The sequence below is a fragment of the Camelus ferus genome, chromosome 16 (genome assembly GCF_009834535.1).
Source record: "Camelus ferus isolate YT-003-E chromosome 16, BCGSAC_Cfer_1.0, whole genome shotgun sequence".
Taxonomy (NCBI): domain Eukaryota; kingdom Metazoa; phylum Chordata; class Mammalia; order Artiodactyla; family Camelidae; genus Camelus; species Camelus ferus.
Genome location: NC_045711.1, coordinates 49,378,067 through 49,395,743, shown reverse-complemented (window position 1 = coordinate 49,395,743; position 17,677 = coordinate 49,378,067). Strand labels below are relative to the sequence as shown.

General features: G+C 38.6%; 1 long non-coding RNA gene across 2 annotated transcripts in view; it reads right to left on the bottom strand.

The window, feature by feature from the left end:
* Positions 1 to 17,677, bottom strand: part of LOC116669182 — a 114,674-nt gene that overhangs the window by 91,899 nt on the left and 5,098 nt on the right. For both annotated transcript variants that reach the window (XR_004326533.1, XR_004326532.1), the window contains exons 2-3: positions 15,368 to 15,484; positions 8,635 to 8,753 (exon numbers count right to left, since the gene is read on the bottom strand). This is a non-coding gene — a long non-coding RNA (uncharacterized LOC116669182). The remainder of the gene's footprint in view (positions 1 to 8,634; positions 8,754 to 15,367; positions 15,485 to 17,677) is intronic.

Sequence of the window (17,677 nt, the reverse complement as noted above, 5' to 3'; positions counted from 1 at the left end):
TATATTCTTTTTCAGATTCTTTTCCATTATAGGTTGTTATAAGATATTGAATATAGTCCCCTGTGCTATACAATAGGTCTTTGTTATGTATCTATTTTATATATAGTAGTGTGTATCTGTTAATCCCAAATTCCTTCCTGTAGCTTTTTAACTACGGTCAAGCTCCATGTCTCCTGAATCCATCAATTTACTTATCCATTCCTTCAACAAGCAAATATAGGGTATAGAAAACAGGTTGAGGAAAACCTTCAGGCTCTTAAGGATTATTATTCACAATCTTAGGGGTTTTTGTCCTTTAACAAGCATAGTATAACTTTTAGCAAAATCCTGAGTAAATGCAATGCTTTATATACATGCAATAGACTGCAAAATTCACATTAAATACATAAAACTTATAAAATACAAACACATGGCCATCAATGCACAGTGGTTAAGCAGTGGCCATCACATAGGAGACACTAAGAGGATGCCTGAATATACTGAATTTGAATCTATTAATTTTGGTTACTTTATTTTTAAAAATGCATGAGTCACATGGAAATGAATTCACTTACTATATTCTCCTTAAATATTAATAAGGGAAATACGTTATCAGAAAACACCATTAAGGAATTGTTTGCATTTTACTGAATTACGCTCTCAGAGACTAAACCACCATTAAGAAGTTGTTTGCATTTCCACTGGATTCTATTAATATTTTCAGAAAACCTTCAAGATACTTGACACTCGGTGGATACATAAATTTTTTATCTAAAATAATACAACTCCTAACTTAACAATTTCACAAAGCATATGGGTATCAATCGTATTGCTCAATGCACTGTTTCTGATGACTCAGTAGAAAGCAATCTTCAGCTTCAATAAGCAGTCTTTTAATTCACGACTTTTTTTTTAAGCAAATTAACCCGAGGACTTCTTCCTATCCATCTAAAGAGTACTAGGAGTTGTTTTCACAAAACAGAGTAACTTGATTTCTATGAAGTGTTTATAAGAGGGGGCGGAGTGTCCTTTAATGTTTTATTTGTAGAAGCAACTTCAGAACCCTCTTATTCATGATTAGAGTATGCTTTGTACACAGGCAATCAATTAACTATGGATACAAACTGAGTCCTCTTGAAGCGACTGATTGAAGACTGGCTTTCCATGAAAAAAACTTTTTTTGAGTCTAGAATCTTAATACTCCTGGCAACCTAGAATGAAGTAGAACTTGCTTCCCCTTAGTTAACGAAAGTGTTCTATCTAAAATAGACTTTTCTCTCAATCAAATTAATATTTATTGGGCATTACAGAAACGACCGTGAGCAAACATAGACATTTATGCAAAACCTGAGGTATAAAGAGACCTGCCTATGAGAGAAAGTGCGATGAGGTGCCACAGAAGTCTGGAAGGGGGAGAGGATACACAGGACTGGGGCATGAGGACCAGGGCTGCTCTTATAGCAGAAGAAGTATTTGAGCAGAGCCTAGACAAGTATTTCTCTACATGCAGTGCTAAAAGGAAGTGGGCAGGCAGAAACGGGACCAAACAGCATCTCCCCTGGGGTGCTTTCCCACAAGACAAAGTGACCTTCTTCTGAGAACCCTATGTTCTTTGACCATGGTGGTCTGAACTTTATTTTTAGATGAGTTTGTGTGTCTGATTCCTCTTTAAAGGCAGGAACATGTATTATTGGTCATCCAGAAATAAACTCCCAGCACTTACTGCAATGTCTGGCAGAATGTAGGTATGCCAAAGACATGTTGGTTGAAGTGATGTTCAGAAAAATCACACTCAGTTTACACATTGTCAAAATGATTGAAAAATTCAGGGGGAAGTACTGGATAACATCCAATTAAACCTATTAACCAAGTCCACCATTTGACATAGTTGAAAATAAAAGCATATGTTGACTGAATATTTCATTTGGCACCAATTACGCTGTTACAACAGTATGGCTTTAGTTTATGAGTCTCTCAAAATTCTCTAAGCTGGAAATAATAATACAGTGTGTTTTAAATCACTATATAAGAGCAAATGAGAACACAGAAAAATGGAAAAAACAATAGTGCAAAGTGCCCATTGATCAATCTTTGTGAGGAATAATGTCCTTCTCAGGACCTAATAGTTGAACAACCCAGAAGGAAAAAATATGAATTGTCAGGGAAAGCTGCTTAGAAGGAAATACAAATCCAATGTGTATTATTAGATTTTGCAATAGCTCATGTTGTAATATAGAAATGTGATTTTAATTGATGGAGGAAGATGATTATAGCTTAGGAGGCAACCAGTTAATCAGCACCATAATCAGAAATGTCTAAGTGACAAGCCTCAGTCCCACACCCAAGAAAAGAGAGTGAACCCAAAGAGTGAGTAAAGTAAGTTTCCATTAAAATGTGTTCAATACACCTGAAAGCAAGCTCTGAAACCAGGACAGGGGGAGAATTTTGTGTTACTAATGATTAGTTATTAAGCTTCAATAATTTCTATGGACTTAATAGGAAAATAAGAAATTCTGTGCTATATTATATCTTCAGAAGTAATATTATGATGGAGACTGATGCAGTGGAATAAAACACAGTTAGCATGCATTCCTTTAAAAAAAAAAATTCCTTGAACTCATACTAGAGACAGAAAAAAAAAAAGGCCAAATAAATCCTGCAAATTTGGAAGTGATCTATGGCAACCTAATGACAATGGAAGTGTCATCTAAGGAACAACTAAATGAGGTGAGATTTAGAAGGGTACAGTATCCCTCTTCAAATGTTGAAAAGACTCCAAAGCTAAGCTCTACATGGCAAAATGCAAGCTATGTTGTGTGGCTGATTTCAGTTCAATATAAAGACAAGCTTTTTAGTAATCAGAGCAGCTCAAAATGGAATACCTTGTGAAACAATGAGCTTCCCTTCACTAAAAATATTCAAGTAGAGACTTGAGAGATTTGATAAGGGAATTCTGTTTGGTGCTAAATCTTTTTAACAAGAGAAGCAAGAAGGGAACTCATGTTAGTGAGTATCTACGACTTGCAAACTCTTCGCATGTGTTATCTGATATGGTAGTCTCAAACTTATCAATTGGATATGATTTCTCATGTGAGGATGTTAAATAACTTACCACACATCCCGTAAGAAGGAGAGCTAGGATTTAAAACCTGGTAATGACCTTGAAATTCCTTGCAAATTCTTTCCTGGTAGACATCGTGGCAGTGAATGTGTTAGTTGTCTAGATAATTCCATTCTGATAATTTCACTTCTTGGCTCCCTCAGTGTTCTCCTTTGTTCTGTTTCCAAAAAGCTCTAAAGAGTTCCAAAATCTACTTGCTTCTGTTTTCAAGTGCATGCTGCACCCAACAGTCTTGTCTTTGCTCCACCCTTGCTTCCCTCCTCACCATCCTTTTGTCTTTTACACCCACTCGGGAGGCTGTAGCAACACAAGACCCAGCTGTCCTCCCATCTCCATCCTTTCCTTCCCTATTGACATGGATTGGCTTCTGGGCCTGAAGTGTCCAGAAAATTCTTGCTTCCAGCTCTTTAAGAATCTTGTGGCAATGTCATGGACATTTTTCTAGACCTCATTCTGCCTGATCTCTGCAGAATTTGAAACTCAAGACCTGGAAGAACCTCTAAGAGGTTCTGGAAACTCCACCAGGTGAATTATTCATGCTTCAATTCATGCTGTGATTTCCTAAGGCTTTTCCAGCCTTCCAGATCACTCCTTATTCACTCCCTTTTCCAGGTACTTACTTTTTCTCTGTCCTAAGCCTAATTTTGAGGGTTTACTCACCATTCAATCTTAACCTTCGCTCTTTTTTACCTTAGAAAACTGTTGTTCTCAAGGCTTTGATTATCTCCTCAATATGGATGACCCCTAAGCCTTAAGCTGTTTCCCAAATTTTTGTATCAATTTCCTTTTTGAAGGAAATTAATGTTTTCCTTTAGTTTGTGCAAAGGGTTGTGTTACACTATTCACAAACTATACATAAATAATGAGAATCTGTATGTATTTTATTCAGTAGCTTTGAGAGAACTCACTCCCCAGTACTTATATGGTCTTCCCAGAACTTGAACAGCCAAATTTAAAGCCCCCGTCCCACATGACATCTCTGAACTGTTGATATCTTTGACTTCATTGACCATCCCATCTTCTTGAAACTCTCCTCTCCCTTGACATCCTTGAAACTTCTGTCTCCTGGTTTTTTCTTTTTCCTTTGTGACCTTTCAACCTCTTCTGTTTCTCCTTAAATGCTACAGTTCCTCAAGGTTTTATTCTTGGTCCTCATCTCTACCCATTCTTCCTAGGAAATCTCATCCTGTTCCATGATTGCTTTTTGTCACTGACTTCAAAATCTAGCCACAATTTCTGAATCCCAGAACAAACACTGCAAATGCCTATGGAATAGCTATACCTGGATGCTGACAGGTGCTTCAGCCCTAATCTTCGTTATCTTGAGCTCATTATCTTTCCTACAAAGCCTGCTCCTCCTCTGCATTCCTGTATTAGTTAATGGCACGCCCCAAAGTCCCCACAGACCCTTGCATATTCTTTCTCATCTCCCTGCCTCCAGTTTCCTTCAAGTTCATCTAGTACACTGCCAACAATGTTATCTTTCTAAAAATTAAGATCATATTCATCCCCTGTTTAGCAACCTTCAATGGTCCACCCCCTGGCTATGGGACCAAGTCCAAATTCCTTAAAATGGTATTAAAGGCCCTTCCCCAACGGGCCCCAGTTTTTCCAGTCTTATCTCTTGGCACTCACTCATACAAATTTTATGCCCCAGCCAAACCAAACTTCCCACAGTTTTTCAAGTATGTCATGCATGTTTACACCTCCTTTATATATGCTGGTCCCCCTGCCTAGAAAAAAATTTTCCCCACTCACTTTTTAAGACACTACTCAAATGGCATTTCCCAAGTCCTCCAAAAAACTAGTTTCTCTTTTTTGGTGCTTCATATACTTTATATAAATCTGTGTTATTAAGCTTTTCAACCTATTTTGTAATTATTACATCTCATCCTCTACTCTCCGCCTCCAAGATTTGTTTCTTTTAGAGCAAGGGCCACAGCTTACCTCTTTACATCTTCAGGAGCCCCGTAAAATTTTTAGTATGTAATATATAGTCAGTGAGTGACTACTGCGCAAAAACAGGGAAAGCAGAGCCAAGGCACTGCCCCTTCCCTGCAGGTGAGAAAAGAAGGCCTACAGACAAAAACAAGCAAAAAGCTTCCTAACGCAGCTGATCTGATAGTCAGACTGCATTCATTGAAAGAATACAAAAAAGTCCTTTCTCCAAAATTTTTATCACCACAGTGCCTGAAATTTCACTTAGGTAAAAGGTACATTTTTTAAATGTAAACAGTTTGGGTGAATACTTCTCCACCCCTACCCTGTCAGTGAGTAGCACCTTAGACTGAATTAGACTAACAGATGGCTACCCTCTTAACACCTGTTCCCATAACAGGCTGAAAAGTTTCAGAAGGGAAGAAGTTAGGGAAATGCAGCCCAGCAGGAGGGGAGAAACTCGACTGGGATGTGACTTCAGGGTACCAGGGAGCAACTTCAGCACACAGGATAGCTGCAGGAGGGGAGGGTTGCTGCAGAGAGGAAGAGGGCAGCCAAACAAAGGTCCTGATTCAATGCTGGAAACTCTGGTAGGTTCTGGTTCTTCTGCTCCTCCCCAGAGATGGGGAAATGCTCTCTCTCACACTCAGCAAAAGCAGCCCCACCTCTGCACACATACTTGGCTCTTCAAGGGAAGAACTCATCTTCCACTGTTACTTAACGCCTGCTAACTCTTGTAATTCACCAGTGTTCCCACCTACTGCCCCTGTTATCCTGCCTTTCATCTCGTGAGGTCAGGGAGAGAGAGGTGAGCTGGCTGCTGCAGTCCCAAGACACAGGCTGCCACGGAGGACCAGGCCTCACCTTATTTGGTCACCTGGTCCCACCTGAGACCTACCTGAGCTGCAGTACTAAGCAGGCTTTCTGAGAGGCAGACTGGAAGGAAGACGCCCAGAAAGTTTCCATATAGTGAATGTAATATGTATTTGTAGATGTTTTCTGTTATATGAAATCTGTGTCAAAGAAATCGAAGCCAAGGGCTGTCCGTGAGGATGCCCCACTCACACTGAATGTGTGACTTCTGTTGCGGTTTCAGCAAACCAGCTCTCCAGAGCGTCCCAGTTCCTGTGTATCTTCCAAGCCTGTTCTCCTGCGTTCCTTTGATTCTAGAAGCCACCGATACTCTTCCGGTAAATTCCTTTGTTTAATGCAACCAGTCTGTTTCTGACTGCCCTGAGTAGCCTACCTGGAGCCTCCTGGGACAGCTGCTCCCCCCCCCCCTTCCCCCCCCCCCCCCGTCATTCATAGCTCTGCCTCCACACTGGCAGGCATCTGCCTATACCCAGGACTAAACTGGCTAAGTGTCAAGAAAGAAACGTGAGTAATAGGTGGCCTCTACTTTCAAAGACCTTACATAAGTATTTATTAGCCTTTATTTCATGGCATCGCATTATTCATTCTCCTATTAACCTCCTGGAGGACAAAAACTTTGTGCAAGTCCTACCATACAGTAGAGTCCCAGCAGGAAACAACTGGTACACCTGAATTAGGGAAAATCTAGGAGAGTTCAATGAAAGGACTATTTGCAAAAATGTGGGCATGATGTAGGGAAGCCACCAGGAGTAGCTTATCACCCCCACATCTAAAGAGATGAAGGAAGATTAATCAGAAAGGGAAAATCATATAAAGAAGGTCACCATGAGAGGAGCTATGGCTTTTAGGAAGGGCCAGGGGAATAAACAACCCAAACTCTATTTCTTACCTCCCTCTAATTTTCTGATTGTGTCCCCACTGGGCAGAAGTAATGAGAGCCAGAGGCAGCTATCCTCCTGGAGCAGGGAGCAGGATGGAGAAAGGTGGAAAGTGGGTCTGGAGGGCACCTGGCTTTGTGAGGTCAGTCCTGGCACTGTAGGCGGCTCAGATAGTGTAAGGGACCATTTGGAGTCTGTGGGGTTGGGGTTGGGTTGGGCACTGGCACAGGAAGGAGCAGCATTGAGTGTTGGACCAAATGGGAGCCTTGGAAATGCTGGTGGCTCTGATGACAGTACTTTTTGTCAAGTAATGAGAGGGAAGACACGCAGAATTTAAACAGCTGCAAAGCCTCCTACCTTGACAAGGTGCATCACCTAGAAAATGCCAGTGCTGATACTGAATTCAAAATAAAAAGACGGTATGAGAGTTTTGGAAAATGAAACACTGATGGTCAACCTCAAGACTACAGCGGCTATTACACCATTATTGAGAACTTAAAACTCAGGTCGCTTGTCTTACACAGAAAACACCTTTTTTCCCAGCCAACACCTATTATATCACATAAATTAATGCTGTGCTCATCACCCTCCATTCTGTGGGGTGTTCAACGGCCACTGGATGAGGAGAGTTTTATTACTACCTAAGTTGTATTTGTTCTTCGAACTGTGCTTTGTTCAGATACCACAGTCAAGCTGCCTTTTAACAGTGCTGAGGCTGACAGTGTGGGCCTGAGGAGCCTTGGATGAGCGGACTCTGAACAAGACTGGCCTCGCATTGCAAACGGAAAGCCTGATGGAGGAGCTGACTTACCTCAAAAAAGAACCACGACGAGTTAGGAATTGCATGAAATGTTAACCAAAAGTTGCAGTAAGTCAGCACTTGTGAAGATAGGGCGGTGGTGGGTGTCACTGTAGGATACTTGTTTCGTAAAACAGGTAAAATACCACAGACGGTAACGTCAACATGTCTACCAGGTTTTTCACACCTCCCTCCCTCTGCCTACCTCTCTGATCTCGGCAGCAGCCCACGGGGCCCAGAGTCACGGGAAGGGGTCTTTCTAAACTTGGCACTTACTAAAAGCAGCACTGTAATGCACTGTGCTGGAAAGAGCAAATAAGAAAACTAAGGGTCAGCAATGCTGAGTGGTGGAATATGATTATTTCTTACATTTCTATCTGTATCTTTCTGAATCTTAACTCTTGGTGCTTTCCTGTATTTTGCAAAGTCTCAAAATTTTAAGAAAGAGTGCTGGACTAAGAGTCAAAAGCCTTGGGGTTCAGCTGCATGCTTTGCTAATCCATGGCTTTGATGAGCTGTTACTTTGAGTTTCAATTGTTTGCTAATTAAAGAAGAACGCCCTTTTCCCCACCTCAAGGCAAAATCTACCTCTCAGTAAGGATCAAATGAGTTACTTACATTAAAACATTTTGTAACATAAAAAATATCATGTATTACATTAGCCTTGAATATTTTTGTAATAGGGCTGCCAGACAAAACACAGGTCACACAGTTAAAGTGGAATTTCAGGTAAATAATGAATAACATTTTCTACAAATGCATCCCAAATATTGCCTGGGATACACTTATACTAAAAAAGGATTCGTTGTTTATCTAAAATTCAAATTTAATGTTGCATTCTGTAATTTTATTTGCTAAATCTAGGAACACTATTTTGTAATCTCCTAGAAGTTTTTCAAACCTGAAAAATTTTTTCCAAAAAAAATCTATATTTCCATTTTTATCTTTTTAATCCTTTTTAATTATCATATTCCAGATGCAAAACCTGTGGCATTTTAATTATTTTACTTTGGATCAGGAAATGAGGGGTGACAAGGATATGTTACCTCATGTTGAAGTCAACGTAGAAATCAAGATGGTCCAGGAGTTGACCTGAATATCCAGCTGAACCTGACGGGAGGGCAACATGAGGTCTTAGCAGAACAAACCACAGAAAGGCTGAGACCTGGTTTAACCAAAAAATAAACCCTATCATCATTTTTAAAAAATCATCCAATATTAAGCTGAGCTCATGAAAGCTGCTACAAAGTGTTTGTATTTTTATTCTACTCTGTACCTTCAGAGTAAAGAACTGAATAGGCAAGTATTGACTTCTGCTAACAAGACAAGTACCAACAGGAGTAAGATGGTAAGCTGTGGCAAACCACCCAGACATCGCAACTGGAGCTTCATGCCCAATGATCTCTGGTAAGAATGTTGCAACGTGTTGTTTTTAAAGTCCAAAGGTTATCCCCATGTGACAGTCACTGGATAGTCACAGATTTCTCAAACTACTTTATGTCTCCAGAGAAGAATGTCTGTACTTTAAAAATTAAAAGCAACTCTGTTTAAGGTTAAACAAGAGAGGAACAGCAAATTAGGATAAGAGCAAGACACAATGCCAAGAGTAAAAAATTTAGAACAGTTGATTTAAAATTACAAATTAAGTTCTGTCTGGTAGTAGTATAGATTATGTCTTTCTGCTTTGTTTATTTTCCATTCCTTCAGAAATAAGCCTTCTAGTTTGACAGAAACTGAAAGTACTGTGTTCAACTTTCACAAATGCAAGAAATGATCAGGAATCTGGAGGTTCAAGTTCAGCAAATCAGGACCCAGGTAGACAGTCAGAACGTTGAACTCCTGGGTATGAAGAATCAACTGGTAAATGAGATTGAAAAGTACCATAAATTAATTAATGGAACGTCTGGGTAAGTGATGCAATAAATAATCCACTGAAACCCTAGCCCTCCCAATAAATATCAGTCCTTAAATTATTAGGTATCCTCACTCAAACCTAGAATATCAGGCTAAAAAAGCACTTGCCATAAAATAATTTATGATTATAACTGACCTACCCCTAAGTCAGTCAAATCCATTATCCTCTAAACATATCCACATCACAAAGTGTCTGCAGAACATCTTTGACAATAACACTCTAAAATGAGCTAGACCAAAAGAACATTCTTCAAGTCTTCTTACCTTAAAAATTCCATTTACTTCATTTATAAGTACAAAATGTAAGCCTATCCTAAAACAGTCCTGCTATAATAACAAAGTTCCATCCTTCCCATTGTAATTCATATTTCTGGGACAGTCTTTGAAATCACAAAGCAAAGTTTAATTAAACATTTGTCTGTAAAAGGTAGTGGTTAAGAGTGTGGGATCTAGAGACGATAGACCTGGTTTCAGTTCTGGCTCAGCTACTAATTTATTAGCTGTGTTACCCTGTGCAAGACAGATAAGCACTCTAAGCTTCAGTTTCCTCCTCTGGAAAAAGGGTCTAATAATAGTATCTGCCTTATGCAGTTAAGTGGGTTGGATGAGAAAATGTACATAAAGCCCTGAAGATAAAGTCTAGCAGCAAGTCAATGTTAAATAAATGTTAGTGGTGAAAAGTGGTGGAAGTTCTTGTTATTCTTAATATTCTTACATTTAGAGCAGCTTAATGACTATTGGTGTGATAGATTGTTAATGACAGTTATTTCCGTATAATTGTGGGTTCCTCATCCTTGGAGAGTTTAAAAAAAATAAAGCAATTCTACTAGATCATATTTAAACTGTAGCATTTATATTCTAGATGTCAAAGGAAAAAATAACATACCACATCTTACAGTTCTGTAAATATCCCCTCATTTCTATCTAAGCTTTAGGACTAGAAAATTCTAATCTTAGCTCCACATCTTAACCAAAATGATCAATATGTGAAATATCTGAGAGACATCAAAAAGTTTGATAGCTTTTGTATTACTGAAGTTGGACAATCCCAACGCAACAGAACCCCTTCCTGTCATAGTTTAATATTAAATTAAGATATACACCATATGTTTAAGTCTTAAGAGTAAAAACCTGATAAAAAGCAGTTCATCTCCATAATGGGTGTGAGCTTGGTCTGGAAAAAGCAGCATTATAAAAGGATTAACACTGCAATTATGCACGGTAGCTAACTGCTCTGATTTGTTGTTTTAATGACTGGTCCGGAGCTGAGGACAATCTTGACAAAGAGTTAGGAACCTCCAAAAACCCAAGCAGGAAGCACCCTCAAAAAGCTAGAGCAGAGTCCAGCCTGAGAATAGACTAAGACCTCCAAGTCTGACCTCTTCAAGAGGAGAAATTCTTGCCCGATTAACTTTCTTTCGTTTCAAGTTAGTCTATGATTCATCACAAATGTAATAATGATAAGAACAGCTTGTCCAGTCCGAGAAAGAAAATAAAATCTCTTATGTTCTTGCTAATTTTCTAAGTCACAAAACTGGAAAATACAATTCCACGTCACTTCAAGAGAGTTGTTAAGAGTTTCTCATGTTTAAGCGAAAGCTCTGAAGATAGATCTGTGTTCAAATCCCAGCTAAGCCCCTTTATGGAATAATTTGGGGCAAACTACTAAATTTTTTAGTTCAGATAAAAGCTACCTCTTACACTTGTTGTCAGGATTTGAGGAGAGAAAAATACAGGTGAAGTGCTTAACACAAGCCCAGGAACACAGAAAAGTTTCAGTTAGCACTATAAGCTCTAATTATCTGAGGATTGACTTTGCAAATGCTGCGTATTTACTTAATGGGTTTAATCCAAGAAATTAAAGGCTCTTTTGGGTATCTTCAACCCTCAGCCTTGTGGAGGGAAGTCACAGAATGGTTATGGTAAATTTTCTCCATCGCTACTGGGTGTTACAGTTAAATAATTATTTATATCTAATCGTTACCATTCCCACAACCAAAAAAAAAAAAATATGATTTCTGGCAAAGAGCTGTTCTTGATTTCTTATGAAACTGACAAGTTGTTTGAATTTTTTTTAAGTCTAGTATTTTAAAAATTTCTAAACAATAATATTAAGAGATTAACTTCATAAGATTTTTTTATTTTCAATTTTAAGCACAGTACATATATTCACTTAAAATCACTACAGTGGGGGATTTCTGCTTTCATTACATACTTTAACCTTTGCATGTAACATATCTAATCCAAAATTTTCTCTATTCTCTTAGATCTGCCTGTACTCCCTAGAGAAAAATTAGTAAGACTTGGTAATAAAGTTATTTTCTCTCATTACCAACCATCTTTGAGATGGCCAACTTTGATAAATAACCACAACTTCACATAAAGGAATTTTCTTAGACTTATGCATGGGGGTGGAGGGGACATCTAATGACTTTTTAAACAATGTCCAGTTTCAGTATCTTGAAATTGGAGTCTGTAGAGATTGGTTGGTGGGTTTGGGGTACTTTCACCTTTACTATTTTTTTTATTGAAAACTAAAAGGGATATTACGTTTCTATTTTATGTTCTATGTCAGTAAATTCTAATGCAGGTAATTCATAGTGAGCAACTGTCATTCACAGACTGAAGTTAATTTGATTAAAAGGAAGAAACTTAAGACACACTAATGAAACTTCAAAGCTGAGTCATGTTACTTTTAATCCTTAAATTACACCATACTCATGAGCTAGCTCACCAGAAACCAGCAAAATCAGTCAATTCTCCTAATTAAAAAAGTTCAAAATGTAGGATCTACTTTGGCAGCTTATTAGTATCAAGAGCCTCTCAATAGATCCAAGACCAAAAAAACAACATTTTATGAAGATGAGTAAGTCAGGACCAAAATGTTTTCTTAATATAAATAAATAAATAATCATTCTAAGGCATATATCTTTATATATTTTAAGACATCTTAAAACTCCGGTGCAGAATCTAGATTTTTTTACATTCTTACACAACATTCTCACATCTGAAAGTATTACAATTGACTTCAAAGCAAAATTAAACTGGCTGTCTCCAACTGGCCTTTATTTAAATTCTGAACTTGCATATTGCCAAAACACATGGGAAAAGAGTTTAGAGACCAAAATAAAGGCAGAGAAAAGAAAGTGGAAAAAGACACCAAGGTGTTATGAAAACATTCAGAGAATGCTAAGTATCTACCAGGTGCAGCAAGAATGCAAGGCACCCTCCCTTCTCTAAAGGAGCTTCAATGTCTTGTCACAAAGGGAACAATAATAACAATTACATCATATTATAAGAAATGGAGAGAAAGAGACAGCCATGACTAGACTAATGCTAAGAAGCCTCATGAAGGAAAGGAGACTGAAGCTGAGACAGAGTGACCTGAACAAGCAGCAGAGCAGAAGCAGCACATTCCAAACCAAGAGCAGCAAACGCTTTAAAATGAGATAAAACAGTGTCTTGGCTAAGATTTAAGAGAAAGGCTTGCTCACAATTAAAGAATGCTTTTAAGGAAAGGTCAATGCATTTTTGCCATTGGATCATGGATTATTATTACACTATACGTATTTTAGTATTTACTATTATTATTATTATCCACATTTTATAGGGTAGTAAAATGAGACACAGAAGGGCTGAGTGACTTGCCCAAGGCCACATAATTACTTTATGAGGAGAATGCAACAATCCTTCCACGCCAGCATCCTCACTCACTGCAAGGAGCATGAGGTTGGACGAGGCCATTGGGACAAGCCACCCACAAGAGAAATCCACTGAAGGTGCCTGAACATGCTGAGGAAGTGATGACCGTATTTTTTCAAGAACAGTAATCCTGCAGCAGTGAACAGAGTACATCTTAAATGACTGCACCAAACCACTTCAGAAGCTGGTGATGTAACCAATGGCAGATGTGATGAAAGCCCGGATTAGGACAGTTGCAGTGCGTCTAGACAAAAAGAAACAAATATATCAGATGGGGGAAAAAGTGACAAAATTGGTAATTTGGTGGATGTGGGAGATAAAGAAAAGAATGAAGTTTAAAAATGAAAGTAAGTGTCATTCAGAGAAAATCAGCATGGTTTATCACAAAGTTGCCAGATAGAACACCTTTCCCCTGCCCTTCTCTCCTCCTCAGCCATTTCCTCCTCCTCAGCCATTTCCTCCTCCTCACTAGCCTTTATTCAACTCCTAACCCTATCCTTTCATTAACCTGTATTTTGCTGGCCTACTGTGGGTTAGACAGTGGGTTAGGTTCTGATCACAGTAATAGTAACAGCAGAAAAACCTTTTGTAAGCACATATTCTATATATGACAGGCACTATTCTAAATGCTTTTTATTTATTAACTTATTTAACTCCCATTACAACTCTGTAAGTAAAAGTATTATGCCTGCTTTAGGGGTAAGGAAACTGAGACAAAGCCACACAGTCGGTGGTAGGGCCTGGACTGTACCGGAGCAGTCTGACTCCAGAACCCACCCACTTAACCACTCTGCTATATACACTGAAAAGCCTTCATGCTGTTTCCATATTTTTATAGCTTCCATCACAGTGCAGTCCCCAAAGTTTTAGAAAAAATTGTATAACATGGAAATGTTTGCAAATTTCAGAGCCCTGGATATTATTTGTTTTCCAATGAGAAAAAATATCTTAATTATCCTAATTACTAAGCTATCTGGGAGGAGGGTACCAAATCCATCAAATAGTTGTACAACTTTCCACTTGGTGTTGACTCCATGGGTGGTAATCACAAAGGCACATTTGGCAATTTGCACAGTCACAGAACATTCAAGCAAAAAAAAAAAAAATGCCTTATTCTCAAGCGTTATGTGATAAATAAAAACATAAACCTAAACATTTAGTTCATCAGCCTTGCCATCTTGAGCCATAGACTGCATTAACTAGATTTGTCTTTCTGCCTCTACATAAATTATTTTACATCTCAGTTACTCAAAGACAGAAATAAGCAAATAGAATTTTCAACTAGAAAAATACTTCAAAAGAGAATTTTACTCGAGGCAAAATAAAGAAATAGGAAAGATCCAACTCCCAAGAGTGAGACAAAGTCGAGTTGATAACAAAACTAAATCAACAACACACTCCAAGAGCCCCAGCCAAATTAATGAGAATAGCAGCTATATCCACCCTAACCATGATTCAAAATCCGGAAGCAATTAAGAAGAAATTGATCAACTGGATTACATGAAAAAAAAAAAAAAACCATAAGCAAAGTCATCAATTCCAGTATACATGGTTGACTGCCCCACTACTACTCTACTAAATCTGTCCTCTGGAAGGATGCCAATGGTTCCTAAATGCCAAACCAATCTTTCCTCCGTCCCCTTTCTCCTTGATCTTCTCTGGAGACCAGCACACTTTATCTGGGTTCTTTCCTCCTTTGGCGTCTATGACCCTCCTCCTCGCTTTCCACAGTCCTGGGCGCCCTCTTTCTCAGTATCATTATTCTCTAGCTTCTAACCAGTGCTCAAGTGGCTGTCCCCAGGAGTTTAGGTTTAGACTTTTGCTCTTTTCTCTAAATTCCTTCCCTCAGGGATCCTCACTATCCTGAAATCTGCTGCTCCAATCTCTCTCCTCAACTGCAGTCCTACAACTCTAACTGCTAAAAGATAGTTTTACATCAATATCCTACTATTACTTCAAACTCACAAGTCTTAAACCAAACTCATCTTCTCAAAACTTGACTTCAGTATTCTTTCAGTGCCTTCACACATCTCACACAAACACACGCTCACACATCTCTCACACGCACACACATAAACACCAGACTGTCAGAACGCTCTCTCTGAACTCCCTGAACACCCCGTCCATGCCTCAAGTGTCGCCCAAATTACCCTATATTATCACCTCTGATTCGTGGGTTTGTTTGTTTGCCTCTCCAAGTAGACTGTAAACTCCTTGATGGCCAGAATTGTCTTAGTCACCTTTGTATACCCAGGGAATTCTGCAGAGGCTCAATAAAATCTGTAAGAGAAATTAACAAATGTGGATGATCTGTTTCAGCCAAACCAGTCCACTTAGAGTCTCCACCTGCTTTGCATTTCACAGGCCCCACTTCCTAGAACAGCCCTCTCCCCTGCAGCACACATGGAAAAATCCTACCCATCCTTCACAAGACTCAGCTCAAATTTCACCCGCACCATAAAATTTTGTCAGGTGACCCATTCCAACAAGACTTCTTGCTCATCAGTCTTAAGGTGGCAGTTAGGGGACGTGAAAAAAAGTATCACCTTTGAAGCAACACAGACCTGATTCAAAACTAGGCTGTAGCAAAAACCAGGTATGTTACTCCTGGCAAATTCCTCAAGCTTTCTACAGCTTAATTTTTCCAGCTATAAAATGAGGTAAATAATACCTATCTGGAGAACTGGGGTGGGGGGGGGGAGGATTAAAGGAGAGTGAACCACCTAGAGCACAGCAAACGTTCAGGAAATGTTAACTGCTTCTCCCCATCCCACCTCCCTCCCACTTCATTTACTATTTACATAGCGCTTAAGTGGACAGTGTGTGTTTTGTCTCCTCAGTTAGATTGTAACAACTGGTAAGATCCTTAAGGGCAGGAGCTGAATCTCATTCATCTTTCTATCTTCTGAACACCTATCAGTATGCCTTACACAGAGACAATAAAAATTGAGAACAAAATTACAGTGACAGTGGATTATGGCAATCAAGTGTAAATGGTGCCAAGACTAGAACGGACAATCATAACCTTTCCATCCAATTTACCTGTAGAATTATTAGATGACACTTCTCTTATTTCACGCATGCCAAAGGCCGATTTCAACAAATGACAGTGCAAATAAGAAGAAACCAATTTCTAGAGTGTACAAGTTAATAAATAATCTTTGATTTAAAAAAAAATTAAACGTGGCTTAAATGTTGCAGTCGGTATTAGAAGACTACACATGTACTTGTTCCCATGTACTTTTAGACAAAGGTTTCTTTGCACATATTCTGTGATTTAATGTGATTGTAACAGATCTCTTCATATCACTTGTTAACTGCAAATAGATTGAGATTTTTATATTTTCCCACCAGGGTAAAAAAAATTAAAGGCTACTAAAGCAAAACTGGAAGCTCAAGATTCAAAATTTGTTATAATTACAGGTAAAAGTTAGCAAAATCTCTTTTAGAGGGGCGATGAGGTAGGTTGTTTTCCTTATGTATTTATTTTTAATGGAAGTACTGAGGATTGAACCCAGGACCTTGTGCGTGTTAGGCATGCGCTCTACCACTGAGCTATACCCTCCCCCTAGCAAAATCTCTTTTTAATTAAAATATTTCCTTTCCAAATCATTTACATTAATATTAAGGCTTCAACATCTTCTCTAAACTTACTGGAATCTTTTTTTTTCTACCCAGACTTATTATAGCCTTCCTTTACTGCATGCTATCTTCATCAAGGATCAATTCCCATGGTTGGGTTTTGTTTTTTCTTTTAACTACTGCCCCACTTGCATGTGCCAACAAGTTGGAGGAGCAGCAATTTGTTGGGTAGTAACCTCCACGCTAACAATCAACTCCTCATTCATGCTCCCAGCCGCATTCCCTTTCCCTGCACAAACTATTTCTATAGTTTTCATAAACTGGAATGTGCAGCTACACACTGAATTTGAAAAAGCAACTAGTAATGGAAGTGTGTGCCAAATATCCTACCCTTTCAATATACTCATGCTTCCAAGTACTTTTTGTTTTGTTTTGTTTCTTCCCATGTGGAGTTTATGGTAAGAAGTACACACATTCAGTTCTATCAGACCAAATCCACCAGAGCAGAGGATATACACACACAGTGGTAAAGTAGGAAAGAGCCAAAAGCCAGGTGTCAAAAGACCAGTTTTCTAAATCATAACCTATCTCAGCTTCAACTTCTTCTGCAGACTAGAGATAATAACTGCCATTCCTATCTCAGCAGCTTGTGTCAGAGATTCTAAAACCACAGCATCACAAATAACACTGTAAAACTGTAAAATGTGCTAACATATGTAAAAATATACATGTAAACATATTTTTGAACAATAACAATGTCATATCCTACAGATAGATAAAAATAATTTTATATAATGTATTCAAGTCCCAACTAAATATTTCACCAGACAAACTGTTACACCAAATTCTATATACAGTATATCCAAGGAAATTTTTTTTTGAGAAACAGTT